This window comes from Thamnophis sirtalis, unplaced genomic scaffold (assembly GCF_051295495.1).
Source record: "Thamnophis sirtalis isolate CommonGarterSnake01/CBP01778 unplaced genomic scaffold, rThaSir2_p1.2 scaffold_5, whole genome shotgun sequence".
Classification (NCBI taxonomy): domain Eukaryota; kingdom Metazoa; phylum Chordata; class Lepidosauria; order Squamata; family Natricidae; genus Thamnophis; species Thamnophis sirtalis.
Window position 1 is genome coordinate 79,585,816 of NW_028261385.1, and position 16,544 is coordinate 79,602,359.

A 16,544-nucleotide genomic window follows, 5' to 3' on the forward strand; every position below is an offset into this window, starting at 1 on the left:
GAACAGACTTTCAACCCACTAGGTAACTGTTTGCAGCTCCTTTGGGTAGCACTACACAAAAGTTGAAAGCAGTTCTTCAGGAGCATTCTTCCAGATGTGTAACTGTTCTCTTTCTTTTTAAGGTCTCTGTTTGATATTGCCATATTTCAACCTAAAGAATTCCTGCAATAGTACTTTAAAATCCACTGTAGGCACTTCTTGAACATTTCCAGCGTTGTTAGTAATTTGTAAAAGGAAATCTTGGCTACCTGATGCTTTCTTCATTTTACACTGAAAGACTTCTGAACATTTTAGAGTTAGCTGCTGCTTCCATTTGGCATAACTTTAAAAAAGATACATGTGTTCAGTTTTTTTTTAAAGGCACCCTCAAAAAATAAAAATGCCATTACATTTATTTTTTCACTATTCTTCAAAATCAATTCAGTTTTACTGCTCTTGTTCAGTCCCAAATTCTTTACGTTCCCTAAAATGTAGGTTGTAGCAATGGTGAAATTCATTTTTTTTACTGCTGGTTCTGTGGGTGTGGCTTGGTGGATGTGGCAGGGGAAGGATCCCCATTCCCACCCCACTCTGGGGCCAGTTAGAGGTGGTATTTGCCGGTTCTCCAAACTACTCAAAATTTCTGCTACCGGTTCTCCAGTACCTGTCAGAGCCTGCTGAATTTCCCCCCTGAGTTGTAGGTTATGGAATTGCAATAGAGCAGGCAGCCTATCTGACTAAACTCAGCAAGATCAGACCTTAATAATATTAAACACACCACCAAGAAATACCAAGGTAGTAGCCTAGACTAGAAAGTTCACAAATGATTCCAGAAGAATCCAGCAGCAAATCTTTACATGTTGTTTCCAAAACAGCTATGCTCCTGAAATCACCAGGAATCAGTTTTGAATGATAAAAACTATTTTACCTTACATATGAAGCATCATTTCTTAGAACCATAGTCTACTATTTAAATGAGTTCCCAATCCTAAATTTGAATAAGAATGAACTAAACCTGGTTTTGCTATAACCATAGACCAACTAAGATAGAAAAAGTGTTACTTCTGCCCAAAGATTCTTTCCCATAAGACTTTTCAAATATTCTATTCTAGGAGGAAAGCTTAATTTCACAGACAATCTATTTCCAACTACCTTCTCTTATTGCTGTCATTATTCTGATTATTATTACTGTGTTGTTTTGCATGTACACCGAGAGCTCCTACACGGGCAACAAATTCCTTGTGTGTCTAATCACACTTGGCTAAATAAAGTATTCTGTTCTGTTCTAGTTCTAGTTCTATTGGTTTTAACTTTCCATGTTTTAACTTAGATGTAACTGTAGGCCGCCCAGAGTTAGCCTATAGTAAGGTGGGCAGCCAATAAAATTTATAAATAAATAAAATAAACTCTATTTCATTAATTTCAGCTCTTTATCTTTTAGTTTTCCTTTAGTCTAAGTTACAATCTTTCATACGATACAATTGTCACTATATGAGTCTGTTGGCCATTGCGATCCACTGAGGGTTATTGAGAAAGTATATAGACTGAATGGTGGCTAAAGGTAAGCATTGTACTGTTTGGACATCTTCTGGTCAATGTCTCCTGAGTACACCAAAACCTAGTTATTACCCAAACATACTCATGTTACTGTGTGCAAGCTGGGCTTTCTAACCTAGAGAATACTTTGCAAGCCAATATTCCCTGCACCTTATCAATTATAATATAAAGAACCTTAAATTATTTGATTGTAACCTGGGGGAAAATCCTATGGTACTGTAAGATAGTAATTCCCCAAAACATTTAATACTATTTGTTTTTTCATTCACTAATTTACTATACTAAGTATACTTTTCACAGGAGAAAAATTTAAAGTTTCTAGCACTTCCATTGTGACTTAACTATTTACACATTTTAAAAACTATTTGATCATACTTAGATGTAACAATTACTGTATCACTGTGTTCCTTTGCACTTTTAACTCTTTAGTGTTTTGAAACTAAAAACATTTCCTGCCATTTTCTTGGTATTGTATGAACTAAATTAGGTTCAGTTACAGACTATTTGCAGAGATTCAGGATTTAGGAATTATTCTTGTGTCAACTGTAATTGGCAAGCAGTTTGAAGGTCTCCAGAAATATTCAAAGGAGCAGGGAAAATGCACACAGCTATGTCCTGAACTCAAGACACACCAGCCCTACCTGGAACATTACCTAAGAAAATTTCTGTAGGAAAAATATTTTTTGAATTTAAAAACAACACTAAACTGAGCTACCAAACAAGCATCAGTCATTGTCCTATGTCCAAAATGATTCTCAGTCTCCAACCAAGTGCATAACTGACTTTTTTTAATCTACCCCCTCTTTCTTTTTACTAACTCCGGTCAATGTCAGCGGGGATGAAACCTATGCCTGCTGTTTTATTGACTAATGCACTCTCCAGTTCTCCACAGCTGTAGGAATTCAATTTAAAAAAACAAACCAACGTCATCTTGTCCCAATTCTTGGAGAAAACTTGATTTGAGTATGATTTGCTCTGTGTTTGCAACATTTGAAGCAGATATTTTTAACTCCGACTGTTTGTGCACCCCTAAACAGAATATACAAGCTTTTACAGTTAGTTAAAGTTTTTAACAGCATTTTGAAATGAAATATTATTACACCGACTAGCATACTGTACAGTATGCTTATCTTCTTTCTGTTCTCAATTTAGGACTATATTTGACTTCTGATATACATTTTGCGGAAATAAAATATATAGAAAGGAATGCTAGATTATAAATTGTAGCCTTCGGTAGAAAATTCAAGCCTCTTAGAATCATATATTAAGAAAAAAATAAGTTCTTTATTAGTTTTAAAAATAAGAATACTAATTCTTTCTTGAAACATGGAGCTTAAAACTATTGTTGTTTTTAGCTTTTGTTAAATAAAAACCTACTGTTTTATTAAGTCCAAATAAAATTTGCATTTTGGAAAACTAAGACCACACTTTGAAATTCTGATTATGTAGAATTTGTGATTCATATTTCAAGGGGAAAAGGTAATGGTTCTGTTAAAGGAGCAAATTTTCCAGGCATGCTTTCTTGAGATCTTTTAAATAGAATATAGCATTTAGATTTTATTCCTATTCCCTTATTAAAGTCATTCAAGTTAGTAACCAATAAATATTGTAATGTCAGAAAAACATTGAAGAACTTTGAGGTTTTTGTACTGTCATATATTATCATTATATATATTCATATTTAAGAATCTTCTTATTAATGCTAGTTAAAGGTAGGGGAGCAATAACCAAGGAATTAGTGTTTCAGATGGGGCTGTTAATATGTTCTGGATGGGGCTGATGTCCGTTAGGACTTTTATTATTTGTAGGACAAAACTATTTAGAGATACTATATTCATATAACCACCATCATCCCCTAAGAAATAGCAAACATTGTTAATCTTTTAATTAGCAGCTAGCTTGGGATTTTATTTTACTGTTCTAGAAGTTATAATATGAAAAGTCCTTTGCACTCTTTTTAATAGCTGCCTTTTCAGATGCTTTTTTACTTTACATTGGTAGAATGTGTGGAAGACAATCCAAGTAGAGTACTCAGTACACATACAGTATGTTGGATCCTCAAGGGCTGTGGCTGTGGCTTTTGCCAGATGAAGCCTTTTGATTTTGAGGCTGATGAAACACAGTGCTGTTATTGATCTGTGCATGACATACCCTGTCTCTCTGCTGGCAGAGTGTAGCAACATTTATCCAGGAATTTGTGAAATGTCACTTGGATCATGTTTGTAAGATAAACTGTGTGAAAAGCAGAGTCCAAGCTAAGGGTATATGCGAGATTGGACGTGACTCTCTTCTTTCTTTCTGTGTCCTTCTCTAGCTCAGCCAAAGGCAATGCTTATGTTTTTAACATTAAACTTCAGATAATTTGGAGAAGTATGATTGTCACTTGAAATACTCTGTGAAATAACATATTATTTTACCACTCTATTTTGAATAGAGTGCATATGAGATCACTCTGTCGAACTTCATTCTGTGATTTGAATAACACCAGTCAATAATTGTATATAAGGGAAAAAAGGTAGGCATTTGTTTTTGAGCCAAACGAGCTTCCTACGCGACTTCAACTATGTAAAAAGTAGCAAAGGTAGCAATAGATCCACACACCTGTATTCAAACATTTCTCCCTTGGTCTTATCACTTTTTCTTTATCTTGATTTGGATTCTGTGTGCCTGTATCAGCAAAACATTTGAAATGTTTGTCTTCCACAATATACTACTGCCTTTCTTATTGATTACTTATTCTTATTTACTGCCTTTTTTTTCCTGAGAGTTCAAGTGATTTACAACAGACTGTTAATTATATCCCCACAAGAAACTTATCAAGTAGCCTGGATTGAGGGAAAGTGACTAACTCAGAGTCACTGGTTGATGGACAATGTTAACCTAGATCAGTCCAATACTTTAAAATATTCTGACTCTCTAATGCAGCATTTGTCATTAAAATTATTTTAAAAGGGTGGAATATGGAGAATATGGCTCCCTTTATTGAAACATCACTGTCTCATTTCTCATCTTTTCTCATCCTCTCATTTTTCTTACTATTTTCTCCTATTGGTTTCTTATGATTTATCAATTGTTGTTTGTAACCAATGATTATGACCCATGACCTAATCACTTGCTGTTTATACGGACACTATGAGCTTATGCACCAGAGACAAATTCCTTGTGTGTCTGATCACACTTGGCCAATAAAAAATTCTATCCTATCCTATTCCTATTTCTATTCCACCTCATTCCACCCCACTCCAACCCAACCCAATCCACTCCACTTCTGCTCTGCTCTACAATTTAACTGATGTAAAATAATCTCAGGTTTTTCTAGCAACCGAAACTAGTATAAAGTTGAGAGATTTGCCAGCAACAGTTACTAGCTGTATTCAGTAATTATATATAAAAAGCTACTCATTTTAACTAATTCTTTTGCATAGAAAAACCTGTGCAGCTATGTGTTACTTAACGTTTCTCAAATGTAATCAGTCATTGGTGATCAAAAAATGAAGAACACACATATTGAGCAAATAACTCATCTAAACAAGAGAAATGATAGCATCAAGCTCAGGAAGAATCTACAGACCTGCAATTTCTGACATTCAGACTAAGCTGAATAATGTCTATTTAAAACAGTGGCTTGGTCTTGGACCATAAGCAAATAAATAAATCAGAAGATTTGCAGAGGCAAATTCTCTGCAGTCTCATAAATCATGAACATATATGCTAAATAGATGTATATGTGTGTGTAGTTCTTCAAATTTCCAGCATTGCAAATAATAAGTTTGTTTGTTTGTTTTTGTTTTTTTTGGCCTCAGTTGCATAGTCCCTGTCTTTTTAGAAACTAAACCACTTGGATTCTCAGATCTTTCCCAGCTATTGAGTTTTCAAATTATTTTAGATATCCTTTTCTCTAAAACATAACGATCTGAAGAATTGGATTGTTTCATATTTTATTGGTTTCTTGATTACTAGCCTTCTCACAATTCTGCAGATAGTTTCAGATAAGTGTTTTAATGTTAGTTGAGAACATCAAACAGAAGTGTGTGAACTGTAATGTATAACACAATGATAAAAAGAAGAAAAAGTAATGTACAGCACATTTCATAGCAGATAAATGAAGCAATGATATATCTAAACATTTGGGAGCATTTTTCCTTTTTAGAAGCAGATTTAGATACTTATGTTTATAAATATATATATTCAAGTGGTATATACTCATAGCTGGGAGTAAAATATACTTTTTTTACCAATATTTGCAAGTATTAGTAATAATATTATAATAGTATCAGCAATCTGGCCCAGTTTAAAACAAATTCCTTTGTTCTGTGGAGTGTTAATATCTTCTGCTTCTCTAATCATTGCACAGGAGGAATTACAGAAAAAAAATTCTCTCCTTACTTTGAAAAAATACATTGCTAAAAATAAATTTTGACAAATCCTGCTTACATTTTATGTATGCAATGAGTTACTGTCTTCATTTGGTACGAAATAGTTACCTTATATAATAAACAAGCTTTTTAAAGGCAGGTTTTCCACATAATCTTTATTTCAATTTCATTATATTTTTCTAAGTGGAAAACAGATGGTAGCATTTTTCCCCCATTGAATGTTAGTGCAACATATTTTTGTGCCTGATATCTGAAGCCTATGAATAGTTAGGATTGCTGGTGTTAAATTTGTAATGAGTTGTAGGGATTGTAAAATTCCCCAATCGAGCATCATGTACGTTTTTCATGAGACTTGTAATTCTAAGATATGGTAAATAGTGGCTAAAAGTAAGATTTCCTTTGACTTTGGCTCAACTGCTGGTGGCTTTGTGGTCGTGTCCACATAAACTTCATGGTAATAATAGAGAAGTGCTTTATCACAGCTTTGTTTCAGGTTTTATATTTTTAACTAAACAGTTTTTCAACTTTCTTTATGGCTCTGGTTTTAAAGCTCTGGATTTTCAAATACGAGGCTTCAGCCTTGCCTTAAAATACTAGAAACCGATGGTGAAATATTGTACATGCAAAGCATGTGCTCACTTCATTCAAGTGATGTCTTATTTTTCAAATACGACATTGATAATAGAATCAGTCTTCTGTCAGTGTTGTTTCTGCCCACTAAGTAATCATAATTTGCCTTCTGACAAGGGAATAAAGAAATTAGCGTAAAAGTTAATTTCCATGCCTTAGGTTTGATCAATGCTCTAGGCAGATGTCATTCTTGCTAGTAAGAAATAAGCCCCAAGTGTTAATTTTGTTCATGCCCAATCTTTTTTTTAAATAGATTTTTTAATAGACTGTTGCTTGAGTAGTTCAGTCATGTAAGAAATGGCTTTACAGAGGTGATTCTAGGATTTACGTTTTAAATATATATTGTAGTTTCATTTGAGAGGCCAGTGGTAGCAATGGTTTCTGTTGTATGACTATCCATAGCTTACTCTTTGTAAGCACTGTTGTTTCTAGGTAAACACAGTTTATTTCTAGGTAGCAAGAATTTAATAGCCATGGGGGTCATGACAGAATAAGGATCAGCAACCTTTTCAAGCTAGGTACATCATAAGAATGTCTTTCCTTCTCTCGCGTAATACTTTTTAAATGCCCCAATTAATTGAATCGCACATTATTTTGGTATTCTTGCTAGAAGTTTCATTAACTTCATAGATAAAAATATTTTCTAGAGATTGAAAAGACCTAAGGTTATATATGCCTCTTCATCATATCTCTAAACTGAGTCCTGGATTTATCTTAACCAAAATAAGCATGTTCTTAGGGCACCAAGAGAAGGGGCACCACAAAATTTCCCCCTCCTAACTAAAAATTTACCTTTACGTTTTCACTTCCACACTCAATTTTAGTTTCCACCACTTATTGAGTTATAATATCTTGTTATTAAACAGTGGAAGGGCCAAGGGGCACCATTGTTAGGTTGTGCTTGGGTCATCAGTTGGTTTTGGGTGATAGGAGTTAATTCCTTGCTATAGAACATATTTAAAAATATTGTAATAACTATATATGGTATAATTTTATGTTCTGTAAGATTGACATATTGGAGAGATGGGTGTTATATAAATTTAATATGTAAACAATATTTATGAGCTGATAGTGCTAATCTATATTTCTCTTTTGAGATATAAACACTTTTAAAAGATTTTTTTAAAATTCTACCTTTATTGTTTTTATAAATCATACAAACTGTCAAACCTACCTAATATTTCTTCCCCCTCTTGCTTTTCCCACAACGACGATCTTGTGTGGTAAGTTGGGCTGAGAGAGAGTGACTGGCCCAGGTCACCCTGCTGGCTTTCATGGTTAAGGCAGGATTAGAATTCACAAACTACTACTTTCTAGCCTGGTGCTTTAACTAGTAGACCAAACACTTCATTAGAAATTGGGATTTTTGGTGCTTTAAATATTCTTAAAAACTGTTGGGTTAATTCCATACCATATTTAGAATGACTTCAATAATAATATAGCAAAACTCAATTGTCATAGCTGTCGGTGGAGCATATCTTGAAGTTATGTTCATTTATACTAGATAACTGAACTTCAAGGAGAACCAAATCATGATAGGCAATAGTAGTAATTAGAAAGATTCAACTCAATGAGATGTCAACATTGGATTGCTTAAAGGAAAAGCTGAATGTCAGGCACTTGAAAATAAAGTATTTCTTTCCCTGACATCCAGGTATGGTGTATGAAATATGAAATGTTAATTTAACTTTTCTGCTTATTATTCATGTGCAATATTATTTTGTCATTCAGCTACTACTTTGACAGAATTCAACGAGTGTTAGAAGAGTGCCTCTGGAATAAAAGATTAATCTGGCCAAAGGCTGTTGAAGTCTAATAACTATCTAAACTAGGTGTTAAAAAGTCTGCTATATTGCTTTGTTTTGCCTGACATTTTGTGATATACCATATTGTCTTCCAACAGGGGGGCATTTGCCCAGGTTCGCCTGGTGCGCCAGTTGCGGCCCTACCTGAATCGGGAGGCTCTCACGACAGTCACTCGAGCCCTTGTGATCTCTAATCTGGAATACTGCAATGTGCTCTACATGGGGCTGCCCTTGAAGAGCACCCGGAGACTTCAGCTAGTACAGAACGCGGCCGCGCGAGTGATTGTGGGCGCACCTGGGTTCGCCCACATAACACCTATCCTCCGCGAGCTGTGCTGGCTGCCTGTAGATCTCCGGGTGCAATTCAAGGTCTTACTTACCACCCATAAAGCGCTCCATGGTAGTGGATCTGACTATCTGAGAGACCGCCTCCTGCCAATAACCTCCCTGCGTTCCATCAGATCGCATAGAGCGAGCCTCCTCCGTATTCCATCCGCCAGTCAGTGCCGACTGGCGACCACCCGGAGGAGAGCCTTCTCAGTTGCTGCTCCGATGCTATGGAACAATCTCCCCGTGGAGATTCGTACCCTGACCACAGTCCAGGCCTTCCGCACAGCCCTCAAGATCTGGCTAGCCCGTCAGGCCTGGGGATAAATTTTCTTGCCCCTCCCGAATGCTGAGTGAATGTTGTGTTTTAGTACCTTTTAGTTATCTCACATTTTTTTTTCTGTATTTTGTCTTTCACTCCCCTTCCCTTACTATTGTAAGCCGCCCTGAGTCCCCTCAGGGAAAAGGGCGGCCTATAAATGCTAAATAAAATCTAAATAAAAATCTAACAAATATCCAAAGCAGGGACGTGCAGTCACTAGAGGCAAGGGAGGCAGGGCCTCACCAGTCTCCTGAGGGAAAGGAAAGAATTTTAAATAATTTTTAAAAAATAATTAAAGCCAGAGTAGTTGCTACTAGATTTCAAGTCACAGTGGCTTGGTGTCTGCTCTCAGTATTAACTAGGAGGAAGCCAGAGAACTCAGGGCCTCCTTTGCATAAGGAATTTTTCACCTTTTAAAAGTTAAGAAAGTGTTAAAAAGCAAAAACTTTAATATGCAAAGGAGGCACTGATTCTCCCGCCTCCTGATCGGGGAGCAGCGAATCATGCCTTATGAGCACACTTACATTAAGCACGCTTACGTTGGGCGGACAAGAGGAGAGTTGAGAGAGTTTCCACAGCTGGAAAAGGTATGTGGATCAGACGGAGGGAGGGGGGATTCAAATTTATTATAATTAAATATGTAATTTTTTTATTGTGGAGTGTATGTGTTTCTTTCTTCACAGCGGTCCAGTGGGGTCGGAGGAGGCGGGGGGCGAGGCGGCGGAGCGCAGAGGCGGCAGGGACGTTCTCGCCGCTGTGTCCCAACAGGACAGGTGTCTCGCGTTTATGTCCACCATAAACGCGAGATGCCTGGCCTGTTGGACACAGTGGTGGCGGGGGAGGAATGGGCTGGGTGGGCTGGCTGGCTGGGGAGGGGGGAGCCCTTTAAAGCCCTGCTGCCACGTCTTCCCAACAAGACTTCCTTTCGGTTTGTGGTTTCCCTTGCCTGCCTTAACTAACTTTAGAGTGCCGGCAGGCAGGGCTCGGCTGCCATTCATTGAAACATGTTTCGCTGAATGGCGGCCGAGCCCATGCCTTTAAAGTGCCAGCTTGCCTTCTGGGCCGGCCGGCCGGCACGGAAGGCAAACCAGCACTTAAAGGCATGCCAACACTTTAGAGCTCGGCTGCCATTCAGCGAAACATGTTTCACTGAATGGTGGCCGAGCTCTAAAGTGCCGGCTTGCCTTCCGGGTGTCCCGGCTCCATCTGAGATGCTTCTCGCCGCTGTCGCACTCCACTGCCTTGCCCCCCCCGCCTCCTCCGACAAACAATCCTGCTGCCCCAGCCTGCAGCCAGCCCAGCACCGAGCGAGGAGGAGGAGGAGAAGAACGGTGAGTCCTTGTGCCGGCCAGCCAGGCAGGGAGCAGGTCGGGTGGGGGGGTGGGCTGGCTGCAGGCCAGGGCAGCAGGATTGTTCGTTGGAGGAGGCGGGGGGGCAAGGCGGTGGAACGCGACAGCGGCGAGAAGCAACACCCCCGCCGCTGTGTCCAACAGGCATCTCGCGTTTATGTCCGCCATAAACGCGAGACGCCTGTCGGACACAGCAGCAGGGACGTTGCTTCTCACCGCTGCTGCAGTCTTGCCTCACCAACGGTAACCCTCACCGCACGTCACTAATCCAAAGGTAGTTTATAAATATGTGCTCTGCCATTAAAGAAATTCTAAATTGTAGATGATAACAACAATAATAAGCTTTGTGCAAAGATCAATGGAACGATGGAAGGAACAGTTGCTGGTCAATGGTTGTAGATTGGGAAAAGTTAATGTCAAAGAGGAATATTTCAAAGAGACACACTCTCACAATTACTGTGGTCATGGCACGGATTCCTCAGTCAACAATATTGAATAACTCAGGCCATGGCTATGAAACACCAAAAACAACTAACAGGCTACCCCATCTCCTTTACATGGATGATCTATATGGAAAAATACCATCTGAAATAGAATCACTGCTCAACACTGTACATATATACAGCAGTATATTGCAATGGAGTTGGACTGAACAAATGTGCCATGCTCACCATCAAACAGAGGGAAATAGCGAAAAATGAAGGAATCAACTTGCCCTGTAGAAATAACATCAAAAGTCTGGATGAAGATGGTCATCACAAATACCTGGGCATCAGTGGTGGGTTTCAAAAATTGTTGGAACCTACTCTGTGGGTGTGGCCTCCTTTGTGGGAGTGGCTTGTCACCCATGTGACCGGATGGGAGTGGCTTGCCACCCACGTGACCAGATATGAAATTATGAATTAGTACTTAGGTCAGTCCAAGTAGCTATTCAGAAGTTAGTGGTTAGAAGCAATCGTAAAGCAAGATATGGAATTAAAACCAGAAATATTTTGTTGGCTATTTGAAAGGGAGTATAATATATATTTAATTTCACACATGTTAGCAGCTGCTGGAATTGTGTTTGCACAACAGTGGAAAAACAGATATGTAAATGAATAAATATTACAATGTGCAGGAACAAATAAATTGACAATTAAAATCAAGAAGGCTTTGAATACTTTTTCACGTGGGACTGGTTTTAGCAATTGCCAACTAAGGGAAACAGAAATTAGAAATCCAAAAGTATGAAAGAAAACATCAATTATGTAAGGAAAGGTCCTTATAAAATGTATAAGGAAATATTACTAGATCATTATTAAGGCGTAGATAACTGCGGGACATTACACACCCACCAGTGGTGGTTTCAAAAAATTTTGGAACCCCTTCTGTAGGTGTGGCCTGCTTTCCGAGTCCACTGGTGGAACCTCTTCTAACTGGTTCGGTAGATTTGACGAACCGGATCTACTGAATAGGTGCGAACTGGTAGGAACCCACCTCTGCTGGGCATCCTCCAAGATGATAGCATCAACCACACTAAAGTCAAGAAGAAGTGAATCCATCAAGAGAGTGAAGAACTTAACATACAAGCTCAGTGGAGGAAAAATAATCAAAGCAATTAACACGTGGACAATTCCAGCCATTAGATGTACAGCTGGAATAGCTGGACTCAAGCAGAACTAAAAGCACTGGTTAGGAAAACCAGAAAAATAATGTCAATGAATCACACCCTTCATCCTTTCAGCGATTTCACTTAGCAGGGAAAGTAAGTGGGTGTGGACTGTTGTAAGTACATCAGATGGTTGAAGAAAGTACTCTGAAAGTACAATGAGAACTAATGTTGGCCTCATTTACTAAAAATGTATTCAGTCAGACCCAGCATTAATCCATTTCCCTTAGTTCTGTTATAGAAATATAGGGCAAGTTCAAACAATATCTACGTTCAACCAAAATTTTGGACAGTTTTCTACAAAGCAGGTGATAGAAATAGAGACCAGTCCCTTTCAACTCCACAAGCCTAGATATTTGGTTTATTCAGAGAAATATATCACTTTTACTGCAATAAACTCCATATATCAAATACTGGTACATTTTATTCTAATTAAAGAGTAATATGTTAAATTTTTAAAGAAACATAATACTCAAACAAACAAAAAATAAAGTATATGTTTCACATTCATATACGTATATCTTTGGAAAAAAAGTTAACAGGCTGTGACAGATATTATAATTCAACAATATTGTGGAAACATAGTAGGAGATCTGTTGTTTAGTCAACATACATTCCTTGATGAACTCAGTAGATAATAGAAAAGCCAGCAGATGCTGACTGAATTTAGTGTAAACAGCATGCATTATTCCAAAACCACTCTAGAAGACTGGCAGCAGGGTAGAAGAGCAGCTGTAGGTGTAGAAAAGCCAATTCCTTTTCTGTAGATACACTATATTGCCAAAAGTATTCGCGCACCTGCCTTTACTTGCATATGAACTTACTGTAAGTGACATCCCATTCCTAATCTATAGAGTTCAATATGACATCGGTCCACCCTATGCAGCTATAACAGCTTCAACTCTTCTGGGAAGGCTGTCCACAAGGTTTAGAAGTGTGTTTATGGAAATTTTTGACCATTCTTCCAGAAGCACATTTGTGAGGTCACATACTGATGTTGGACAAGAAGGCCTGGCTCCAGTCTCTGCTCTAATTCATCCCAAAGGTGGTCTATTGGGTTGAGGTCTGGACTCTTTGCAGGCCAGTCAAGTTCATCCACAACAGACTCTGTGTCATCCATGTCTTTATGGACCTTGCTTTGTGCACTGGTGCACAGTCATGTTGGAAGAGGAAGGGGCCAGCTCCAAATTGTTCCCACAAAGTTGGGAGTATGGAATTGTCCAAAATGTTTTGGTATCTGAAGCATTCAGAGTTCCTTTCACTGGAACTAGGAGGCAAGCACAGCTCCTGAAAAACAACCCCACACCCTAATCCCCCCTCCACCAAACTTTACACTTGGCACAATACAGTCAGACAAGTACCGTTCTCCTGGCACCCGCCAAACACAGACTCGTCCATCAGATTGCCAGATGGAGAAGCACGATTTGTCACTCCAGAGAACGCGTCTCCACTGCTCTAGAGTCCAGTGGTGGAATGCTTTACACCACTGCATCCAACGCTTTGCATTGCACTTGGTGATGTATGGCTTGGATGCCGCTGCTCGGCCATGGAAACCCCATGAAGCTCTCTGTGCACTATTCTTGAGCTAATCTGAAGGCCACATGACATTTGGAGGTCTGTAGCGATTGACTCTGCCGAAAGTTGGTGATCTAAATATAGTTTTATTTTAATTACTAAATTACATATAATATTGTATAATATAAAATTGTTTTTTCTCTATAAATAGTTTAAAGTGACCACCCAATAAGTCTGTTCTGATGTAAATCAATACATATGATGCTACATAAAGTATTAATGGGTAGAAATAAGTATATAGTCTATACTATATATTATGCCAATAGTCCTATTCTAACATTGTAACATTTTCCGCTTTGAATAAAACATATTTGCCTCCATCTTGGTTCTCCTTGACCTCTCGGCGGCTTTCGATACCATCGACCATGGTATCCTTCTGCGACGACTGCGGGAGGTGGGAGTGGGAGGCACTGTTCTGCAGTGGTTCTCCTCCTACCTCTCGGACAGGTCGCAGTCGGTGTTGGTTGGGGGGCAGAGATCGACCCCTAGGCCCCTAACATATGGGGTGCCGCAGGGGTCGGTCCTGTCCCCCCTACTATTTAACATCTACATGAAACCGCTGGGCGAGATCATTCGGAGGCATGGGATAAGATACCACCAATACGCGGACGATACGCAGTTGTATCTGTCCGCCCCGTGCCAACTCAATGAAGCGGTGGACGTGATGAACCGGGGTCTCGAAGCCGTTAGGGACTGGATGAGGGCTAAGAAGCTTGTACTCAACCCGGAAAAGACCGAGTGGCTGTTGTGTTTTCCTCCCAATAATTTGGCCAGTGTTCCATCACTCAGGCTGGGGGGCCAAATATTATACCCCTCAGACAGGGTTCGCAACTTGGGAGTCCTTCTGGACCCACAGCTGACCTTTGATTACCATCTGTCGGCTGTGACCAGGGGGGCATTTGCCCAGGTTCGCCTGGTGCGCCAGTTGCGACACTACCTGAACAGGGAGGCTCTCACAACAGTCACTCGTGCCCTTGTGACCTCTAGGCTGGAATACTGCAACGTGCTCTACATGGGGCTGCCCTTGAAGAGCATCCGGCGACTTCAGCTAGTCCAGAATGCGGCCGCGTGAGTGATTGTGGGTGCACCTCGGTTCGCCCACATAACACCTATCCTCCGCGAGCTGCGCTGGCTACCTGTTGATCTCCGGGTGCGCTTCAAGGTGCTACTTACCACCCATAAAGCCCTTCATGGTAGTGGATCTTGGTACTTGAGAGACCGCCTCCTGCCAATTACTTCCTCGCGACCTATCAGATCTCACAGATTGGGCCTCCTCCGAGTTCCATCTGCCAGTCAGTGTCGACTGGCAACTACGCGGAGGAGAGCCTTTTCAGTAGTAGCTCCGACCCTTTGGAACGATCTCTCCGTGGAGATTCGTACCCTCACCACCCTCCAGACCTTCCGCACAGCCCTCAAGATCTGGCTATCCCGTCAGGCCTGGGGTTAAAGATTATAATCCGTCCCCGCCCGAATGATGAATGTTGCTCTATTTTTTAATTATGTATTGTTCTATACGTCATTGTATGTATCCCCTCCTACATAAGTTGTAAGCCGCCCTGAGTCCCCTCAGGGAAAAGGGCGGCCTATAAATAAACTTATACTATACTATACTATACTATACTATACTATACTATACTATACTATACTATACTATACTATACTATACTATACTATACTATACTATATTAGTTATTCAGCTTTTAATAAAAACACCTGCTTTAGTAGAGGTTATTCTGCTTGAATTCAGAATGTCTTTGCTAAGAGGTTGAATGCATGGGTACCACCTGACTTGTGATAAACTAATCCAATAAAATCAAATACAATTTTTTAAATACACAAGAACGACAAAGTGCAGGTAGTTGAGTTATGATCATAATTGAGCCTGGCAATTGTAGCTGTAAGTCATGACAGTGCTTATAACCACAATTGTTTTTATGACCTTTTTCTGTTGGTTGTTAAGCAACCCCAGTGTTCGCTATGGATCGGTTTTTGTTGGACCAGAAGTAGAAATCAGTTTCTGATAAAATCATCATAAATTATTATCACATGGTGATGGAACACTGCAAATTGCCATAAACATAGGCCAGTTGCCAAATGTGGTCACATGACTGCGGAGGGACCCTGATCATGAAACGTCTAAACTTGGTCATAACTAGCTTTTGTTACAAAGTGTTTGGTCATAAGTCAAGAACACCCACAATTGATAAAAGCTACTAAGAATCAAACAACAAATCTAAAAAGGGAGCAAAACCCTGGGAAAATATTACTTTTCAGAAGATATTTATCTCATTTCACTATTATACTGAGCCTATAGTTCTCTGAATTTGTGCTTTTGCACAAATTGGGATTTTTCAAAAGGATTTTTTAAAACTCCTCTGAATACGCTACCATTTTCTCTAATTGCTTATGTCAAATTACACATTATAAGCATGTTTAAAATATTATTGTCAGGTTCTTGGACCCCTCTGACCAGTGTATCATTAAAATATTTGTGGCTTTCTGCTGAGTATAAACAAGTGAAAGATTGTTGTCACTATTCCAAAATTAAAACAAATATTACATATTTCATTTTCCAATATATTCTGATTCACTGTTTCTGTGAAATAAACTATTCTGGTCCATTGTCAATCAAATGCAATAAGCCTGAGTTTGTGTGCGTGTTATTCATTCAAACTAAATCTCTAACAAGCCTCATCTGCTAATTGGAATTAACATTTATGTTGCTAAATGAGAAGCATTTTGGCTGCAGTATAAGGTGGTAAGTCCTACCCAATGGAATAAACAACTAACATCTGTTATCTTGTCCTGTTCCAGCTTGGCTTTTACATGTAAAGTGCATTTCAGGGTCAAGGTTATGGAATTTGTGGTTCCCTGACTGTGTGGTATGTACATGAGGAAGAGAAGAAACAATAGCATAAAGACCAACCAAACAGGCATTGTGTACTGTGTATGCTTTTCTTTAACCTTTACAAGTTC

General features: G+C 39.2%; 1 protein-coding gene across 1 annotated transcript in view; it reads left to right on the forward strand.

Annotated features, from left to right (window-relative positions):
* The window catches only part of CNTLN (centlein), a 214,447-nt gene that overhangs the window by 161,109 nt on the left and 36,794 nt on the right, over positions 1 to 16,544 (forward strand). The gene's annotated exons all lie outside the window — the stretch shown is intronic.